Here is a 9411-nt window from a genome sequence, read left to right as displayed (position 1 = left end):
CTGCTTGACTAACCATCACCCTACTTGGAGAATCAGCACCTTTAACCTCCTGTTTCATACAGGTTGCAATTTGTCCTGAGGATGAACGGGAAGACGGGGAACCAACGAGAGACTAGCCCTAGGTGTTGGAACAGGCACAGGTCACTCCATTTACCCATCAGGAAGAAGAATGAACCACAGGCTCAGCCTGCCCCCCAGAACCAAAATAGGGCCTGAAGCAATCGTGCGCTTTTGCGGCCAGCTCCCAAAAAAGCGAGAAGACAAATGGAGCTCAGGGGCACTGCAATTCACAAACGTGCAGAGTTACAAATGAGAACTCTCGTCCTCAAATATATTGAAGGAAGGCAACGAAGAGGATTTGAAAGCAAGGCAGATTTGCAGGAAACTGATTTCAGGAGGTAGATTCGACTCGCCTTTAAAGCACATGAAAAGCGGCAAAACGTTGACAATGATGCCCTTGGCCAAAAAGGGCGTATGCGTTTTTTCCTGAATATATTCAGGAAAAAACGCATACGCCCTTTTTGGCCAACCAAGCAAGCCGGAAGGGCAAATCAGCGCTACAAAGAAGTCTCGCTTGCCCTCGGTCAAAAGGGCCATGCTGAAAAAAGTGTAAAAACCAGAAAAGCAGGACAGGCCATGGAGACATGGGAGCCTTTCTACGCTGATGGGTGGGATGTAAATTGCCAACAGGCACTCTGGAGAAGTGTACTGTGTGTCCTGAAACAAGTAATAAACACAGCTTAGAGAGCATAGGGCACTTCCACTCATGGGCGTATAAATTGGGAAAACTAAAAATCAACAAGACACAGGCACCCCAAACTTTACGGCTGCTCTGTTTGCAAGAACCTCCACTTCAGTACACCTTCAATATCCCAGGAAAGAGAAAAATGGATAAAGAAATGGTGGTACTTGGCACAATGGAATATCCCTCAGCCATGAAATTAATGTCATAAAGCTAGTTAGCAGCATGATGTGTGGATTTAGGTACGATGATTCTAAGTGAAATAAGTCACACAGAAAAAGACACTTATCCTAAGATATCGCTTATAGAGGGAATGTCAAAATCGCTACACTTGAACTGAATTACAAAACAGAACAGAGTCACACCTTTAGAAGACACACTATGGCTGCTTAACGGGAAAGGTGGGGTGCGGTGATGCATAAAACAAGGGTTTAAAATTAGCTCAAACACCGCTCCATAAGCCAAATATGTAATAGACAAGGCCTACTCCCTGCTCAGTGGACTGGACTCAACACTCCCTAGTCACCGCACAAGATATATCTGACTAGTAAGAATCTGAAAACCTATGTATTGATATCTCTCTGCAAGTGAATCAAGAGGGTGTAAAGCGGCATAAACACAGCAGGGAAAAGCAGCCAAGCCCCATTCTAAACATAAATTACTTTAAAAAACCCACAAAACAAAGACAGTGAAAGAGAGAGAAATTCTTACAAAATCCGTTCAGGGTCGCTGATGCAACCTGGATTGACCATATCTAGACCCACAGCTGGATGAGACATAAGGCTGGACACTCTTGGGGCTGAGAGGATTGGTGAGGTTGGGTGAGCAAACGCAGATATTTTAAAGTAATACCGTGATGTACCCACCCCATGGGTCTCAAATCTCCAGGTACAAGGGCATCTTCTTACATCAAAACATGCATGGGAAACCCAGAAGATGGTATGCCGTGAGATCGGGAAAGGTTTCTAAAACGCACCTCATTTCTCCTCTCCTTGTGCTCGGGTTCGCCATTCCAGCTGCTTGACTAACCATCTCCCTACTTGGAGAATCAGCACCTTTAACCTCCTGTTTCGTACAGGTTGCAATTTGTCCTGAGGATGAACGGGAAGACGGGGAACCAACGAGAGACTAGCCCTAGGTGTTGGAACAGGCACAGGTCACTCCATTTACCCATCAGGAAGAAGAATGAACCACAGGCTCAGCCTGCCCCCCAGAACCAAAATAGGGCCTGAAGCAATCGTGCGCTTTTGCGGCCAGCTCCCAAAAAAGCGAGAAGACAAATGGAGCTCAGGGGCACTGCAATTCACAAACGTGCAGAGTTACAAATGAGAACTCTCATCCTCAAATATATTGAAGGAAGGCAACGAAGAGGATTTGAAAGCAAGGCAGATTTGCAGGAAACTGATTTCAGGAGGTAGATTCGACTGGCCTTTAAAGCACATGAAAAGCGGCAAAACGTTGACAATGATGCCCTTGGCCAAAAAGGGCGTATGCGTTTTTTCCTGAATATATTCAGGAAAAAACGCATACGCCCTTTTTGGCCAACCAAGCAAGCCGGGAGGGCAAATCAGCGCTACAAAGAAGTCTCGCTTGCCCTCGGTCAAAAGGGCCATGCTGAAAAAAGTGTAAAAACCAGAAAAGCAGGACAGGCCATGGAGACATGGGAGCCTTTCTACGCTGATGGGTGGGATGTAAATTGCCAACAGGCACTCTGGAGAAGTGTACTGTGTGTCCTGAAACAAGTAATAAACACAGCTTAGAGAGCATAGGGCACTTCCACTCATGGGCGTATAAATTGGGAAAACTAAAAATCAACAAGACACAGGCACCCCAAACTTTACGGCTGCTCTGTTTGCAAGAACCTCCACTTCAGTACACCTTCAATATCCCAGGAAAGAGAAAAATGGATAAAGAAATGGTGGTACTTGGCACAATGGAATATCCCTCAGCCATGAAATTAATGTCATAAAGCTAGTTAGCAGCATGATGTGTGGATTTAGGTACGATGATTCTAAGTGAAATAAGTCACACAGAAAAAGAAACTTATCCTAAGATATCGCTTATAGAGGGAATGTCAAAATCCCTACACTTGAACTGAATTACAAAACAGAACAGAGTCACACCTTTAGAAGACACACAATGGCTGCTTAACGGGAAAGGTGGGGTGCGGTGATGCATAAAACAAGGGTTTGAAATTAGCTCAGACACCGCTCCATAAGCCAAATATGTAATAGACAAGGCCTACTCCCTGCTCAGTGGACTGGACTCAACACTCCCTAGTCACCGCACAAGATATATCTGACTAGTAAGAATCTGAAAACCTATGTATTGATATCTCTCTGCAAGTTAATCAAGAGGGTGTAAAGCGGCATAAACACAGCAGGGAAAAGCAGCCAAGCCCCATTCTAAACATAAATTACTTTAAAAAACCCACAAAACAAAGACAGTGAAAGAGAGAGAAATTCTTACAAAATCCGTTCAGGGTCGCTGATGCAACCTGGATTGACCGTATCTAGACCCACAGCTGGAGGAGACATAAGGCTGGACACTCTTGGGGCTGAGAGAATTGGTGAGGTTGGGTGAGCAAACGCAGATATTTTAAAGTAATACCGCGGGGTACCCACCCCATGGGTCTCAAATCTCCAGGTACAAGGGCATCTTCTCACATCAAAACATGCATGGGAAACCCAGAAGATGGTATGCCGTGAGATCGGGAAAGGTTTCTAAAACGCACCTCATTTCTCCTCTCCTTGTGCTCGGGTTCGCCATTCCAGCTGCTTGACTAAACATCTCCCTACTTGGAGAATCAGCACCTTTAACCTCCTGTTTCGTACAGGTTGCAATTTGTCCTGAGGATGAACGGGAAAACGGGGAACCAACGAGAGACTAGCCCTAGGTGTTGGAACAGGCACAGGTCACTCCATTTACCCATCAGGAAGAAGAATGAACCACAGGCTCAGCCTGCCCCCCAGAACCAAAATAGGGCCTGAAGCAATCGTGCGCTTTTGCGGCCAGCTCCCAAAAAAGCGAGAAGACAAATGGAGCTCAGGGGCACTGCAATTCACAAACGTGCAGAGTTACAAATGAGAACTCTCGTCCTCAAACATATTGAAGGAAGGCAACGAAGAGGATTTGAAAGCAAGGCAGATTTGCAGGAAACTGATTTCAGGAGGTAGATTCGACTCGCCTTTAAAGCACATGAAAAGCGGCAAAACGTTGACAATGATGCCCTCGGCCAAAAAGGGCGTATGCGTTTTTTCCTGAATATATTCAGGAAAAAACGCATACGCCCTTTTTGGCCAAGCAAGCAAGCCGGAAGGGCAAATCAGCGCTACAAAGCAGTCTCGCTTGCCCTCGGTCAAAAGGGCCATGCTGAAAAAAGTGTAAAAACCAGAAAAGCAGGACAGGCCATGGAGACATGGGAGCCTTTCTACGCTGATGGGTGGGATATAAATTGCCAACAGGCACTCTGGAGAAGTGTACTGTGTGTCCTGAAACAAGTAATAAACACAGCTTAGAGAGCATAGGGCACTTCCACTCATGGGCGTATAAATTGGGAAAACTAAAAATCAACAAGACACAGGCACCCCAAACTTTACGGCTGCTCTGTTTGCAAGAACCTCCACTTCAGTACACCTTCAATATCCCAGGAAAGAGAAAAATGGATAAAGAAATGGTGGTACTTGGCACAATGGAATATCCCTCAGCCATGAAATTAATGTCATAAAGCTAGTTAGCAGCATGATGAGTGGATTTAGGTACGATGATTCTAAGTGAAATAAGTCACACAGAAAAAGACACTTATCCTAAGATATCGCTTATAGAGGGAATGTCAAAATCGCTACACTTGAACTGAATTACAAAACAGAACAGAGTCACACCTTTAGAAGACACACTATGGCTGCTTAACGGGAAAGGTGAGGCGGCGTGATGCATAAAACAAGGGTTTGAAATTAGCTCAGACACCGCTCCATAAGCCAAATATGTAATAGACAAGGCCTACTCACTGCTCAGTGAACTGGACTCAACACTCCCTAGTCACCGCACAAGATATATCTGACTAGTAAGAATCTGAAAACCTATGTATTGATATCTCTCTGCAAGTGAATCAAGAGGGTGTAAAGCGGCATAAACACAGCAGGGAAAAGCAGCCAAGCCCCATTCTAAACATAAATTACTTTTAAAAACCCACAAAACAAAGACAGTGAAAGAGAGAGAAATTGTTACAAAATCCGTTCAGGGTCGCTGATGCAACCTGGATTGACCATATCTAGACCCACAGCTGGATGAGACATAAGGCTGGACACTCTTGGGGCTGAGAGGATTGGTGAGGTTGGGTGAGCAAACGCAGATATTTTAAAGTAATACCGCGGGGTACCCACCCCATGGGTCTCAAATCTCCAGGTACAAGGGCATCTTCTTACATCAAAACATGCATGGGAAACACAGAAGATGGTATGCCGTGAGATCGGGAAAGGTTTCTAAAACGCACCTCATTTCTCCTCTCCTTGTGCTCGGGTTCGCCATTCCAGCTGCTTGACTAACCATCTCCCTACTTGGAGAATCAACACCTTTAACCTCCTGTTTCGTACAGGTTGCAATTTGTCCTGAGGATGAACGGGAAGACGGGGAACCAACGAGAGACTAGCCCTAGGTGTTGGAACAGGCACAGGTCACTCCATTTACCCATCAGGAAGAAGAATGAACCACAGGCTCAGCCTGCCCCCCAGAACCAAAATAGGGCCTGAAGCAATCGTGCGCTTTTGCGGCCAGCTCCCAAAAAAGCGAGAAGACAAATGGAGCTCAGGGGCACTGCAATTCACAAACGTGCAGAGTTACATATGAGAACTCTCATCCTCAAACATATTGAAGGAAGGCAACGAAGAGGATTTGAAAGCAAGGCAGATTTGCAGGAAACTGATTTCAGGAGGTAGATTCGACTCGCCTTTAAAGCACATGAAAAGCGGCAAAACGTTGACAATGATGCCCTTGGCCAAAAAGGGCGTATGCGTTTTTTCCTGAATATATTCAGGAAAAAACGCATACGCCCTTTTTAGCCAAGCAAGCAAGCCGGAAGGGCAAATCAGCGCTACAAAGCAGTCTCGCTTGCCCTCGGTCAAAAGGGCCATGCTGAAAAAAGTGTAAAAACCAGAAAAGCAGGACAGGCCATGGAGACATGGGAGCCTTTCTACGCTGATGGGTGGGATATAAATTGCCAACAGGCACTCTGGAGAAGTGTACTGTGTGTCCTGAAACAAGTAATAAACACAGCTTAGAGAGCATAGGGCACTTCCACTCATGGGCGTATAAATTGGGAAAACTAAAAATCAACAAGACACAGGCACCCCAAACTTTACGGCTGCTCTGTTTGCAAGAACCTCCACTTCAGTACACCTTCAATATCCCAGGAAAGAGAAAAATGGATAAAGAAATGGTGGTACTTGGCACAATGGAATATCCCTCAGCCATGAAATTAATGTCATAAAGCTAGTTAGCAGCATGATGAGTGGATTTAGGTTCGATGATTCTAAGTGAAATAAGTCACACAGAAAAAGACACTTATCCTAAGATATCGCTTATAGAGGGAATGTCAAAATCGCTACACTTGAACTGAATTACAAAACAGAACAGAGTCACACCTTTAGAAGACACACTATGGCTGCTTAACGGGAAAGGTGGGGTGAGGTGATGCATAAAACAAGGGTTTGAAATTAGCTCAGACACCGCTCCGTAGGCCAAATATGTAATAGACAAGGCCTACTCCCTGCTCAGTGGACTGGACTCAACACTCCCTAGTCACCGCACAAGATATATCTGACTAGTAAGAATCTGAAAACCTATGTATTGATATCTCTCTGCAAGTGAATCAAGAGGGTGTAAAGCGGCATAAACACAGCAGGGAAAAGCAGCCAAGCCCCATTCTAAACATAAATTACTTTAAAAAACCCACAAAACAAAGACAGTGAAAGAGAGAGAAATTGTTACAAAATCCGTTCAGGGTCGCTGATGCAACCTGGATTGACCATATCTAGACCCACAGCTGGATGAGACATAAGGCTGGACACTCTTGGGGCTGAGAGGATTGGTGAGGTTGGGTGAGCAAACGCAGATATTTTAAAGTAATACCGCGGGGTACCCACCCCATGGGTCTCAAATCTCCAGGTACAAGGGCATCTTCTTACATCAAAACATGCATGGGAAACACAGAAGATGGTATGCCGTGAGATCGGGAAAGGTTTCTAAAACGCACCTCATTTCTCCTCTCCTTGTGCTCGGGTTCGCCATTCCAGCTGCTTGACTAACCATCTCCCTACTTGGAGAATCAACACCTTTAACCTCCTGTTTCGTACAGGTTGCAATTTGTCCTGAGGATGAACGGGAAGACGGGGAACCAACGAGAGACTAGCCCTAGGTGTTGGAACAGGCACAGGTCACTCCATTTACCCATCAGGAAGAAGAATGAACCACAGGCTCAGCCTGCCCCCCAGAACCAAAATAGGGCCTGAAGCAATCCTGCGCTTTTGCGGCCAGCTCCCAAAAAAGCGAGAAGACAAATGGAGCTCAGGGGCACTGCAATTCACAAACGTGCGGAGTTACAAATGAGAACTCTCGTCCTCAAACATATTGAAGGAAGGCAACGAAGAGGATTTGAAAGCAAGGCAGATTTGCAGGAAACTGATTTCAGGAGGTAGATTCGACTGGCCTTTAAAGCACATGAAAAGCGGCAAAACGTTGACAATGATGCCCTTGGCCAAAAAGGGCGTATGCGTTTTTTCCTGAATATATTCAGGAAAAAACGCATACGCCCTTTTTGGCCAAGCAAGCAAGCCGGAAGGGCAAATCAGCGCTACAAAGCAGTCTCGCTTGCCCTCGGTCAAAAGGGCCATGCTGAAAACAGTGTAAAAACCAGAAAAGCAGGACAGGCCATGGAGACATGGGAGCCTTTCTACACTGATGGGTGGGATGTAAATTGCCAACAGGCACTCTGGAGAAGTGTACTGTGTGTCCTGAAACAAGTAATAAACACAGCTTAGAGAGCATAGGGCACTTCCACTCATGGGCGTATAAATTGGGAAAACTAAAAATCAACAAGACACAGGCACCCCAAACTTTACGGCTGCTCTGTTTGCAAGAACCTCCACTTCAGTACACCTTCAATATCCCAGGAAAGAGAAAAATGGATAAAGAAATGGTGGTACTTGGCACAATGGAATATCCCTCAGCCATGAAATTAATGTCATAAAGCTAGTTAGCAGCATGATGTGTGGATTTAGGTACGATGATTCTAAGTGAAATAAGTCACACAGAAAAAGACACTTATCCTAAGATATCGCTTATAGAGGGAATGTCAAAATCGCTACACTTGAACTGAATTACAAAACAGAACAGAGTCACACCTTTAGAAGACACACTATGGCTGCTTAACGGGAAAGGTGGTGTGCGGTGATGCATAAAACAAGGGTTTGAAATTAGCTCAGACACCGCTCCATAAGCCAAATATGTAATAGACAAGGCCTACTCCCTGCTCAGTGGACTGGACTCAACACTCCCTAGTCACCGCACAAGATATATCTGATTAGTAAGAATCTGAAAACCTATGTATTGATATCTCTCTGCAAGTGAATCAAGAGGGTTTAAAGCGGCATAAACACAGCAGGGAAAAGCAGCCAAGCCCCATTCTAAACATAAATTACTTTAAAAAACCCAGAAAACAAAGACAGTGAAAGAGAGAGAAATTCCTACAAAATCCGTTCAGGGTCTCTGATGCAACCTGGATTGACCATATCTAGACCCACAGCTGGATGAGACATAAGGCTGGACACTCTTGGGGCTGAGAGGATTGGTGAGGTTGGGTGAGCAAACGCAGATATTTTAAAGTAATACCGCGGGGTACCCACCCCATGGGTCTCAAATCTCCAGGTACAAGGGCATCTTCTCACATCAAAACATGCATGGGAAACACAGAAGATGGTATGCCGTGAGATCGGGAAAGGTTTCTAAAACGCACCTCTTTTCTCTTCTCCTTGTGCTCGGGTTCGCCATTCCAGCTGCTTGACTAACCATCTCCCTACTTGGAGAATCAGCACCTTTAACCTCCTGTTTCATACAGGTTGCAATTTGTCCTGAGGATGAACGGGAAGACGGGGAACCAACGAGAGACTAGCCCTAGGTGTTGGAACAGGCACAGGTCACTCCATTTACCCATCAGGAAGAAGAATGAACCACAGGCTCAGCCTGCCCCCCAGAACCAAAATAGGGCCTGAAGCAGTCGTGCGCTTTTGCGGCCAGCTCCCAAAAAAGCGAGAAGACAAATGGAGCTCAGGGGCACTGCAATTCACAAACGTGCAGAGTTACAAATGAGAACTCTCGTCCTCAAATATATTGAAGGAAGGCAACGAAGAGGATTTGAAAGCAAGGCAGATTTGCAGGAAACTGATTTCAGGAGGTAGATTCGACTCGCCTTTAAAGCACATGAAAAGCGGCAAAACGTTGACAATGATGCCCTTGGCCAAAAAGGGCGTATGCGTTTTTTCCTGAATATATTCAGGAAAAAACGCATACGCCCTTTTTGGCCAACCAAGCAAGCCGGAAGGGCAAATCAGCGCTACAAAGAAGTCTCGCTTGCCCTCGGTCAAAAGGGCCATGCTGAAAAAAGTGTAAAAACCAGA

Source organism: Eubalaena glacialis, chromosome 5 (genome assembly GCF_028564815.1).
Source record: "Eubalaena glacialis isolate mEubGla1 chromosome 5, mEubGla1.1.hap2.+ XY, whole genome shotgun sequence".
NCBI lineage: Eukaryota > Metazoa > Chordata > Mammalia > Artiodactyla > Balaenidae > Eubalaena > Eubalaena glacialis.
The sequence above is the reverse complement of the archived record's forward strand: the minus strand, read 5'-3'. Positions refer to the sequence as shown.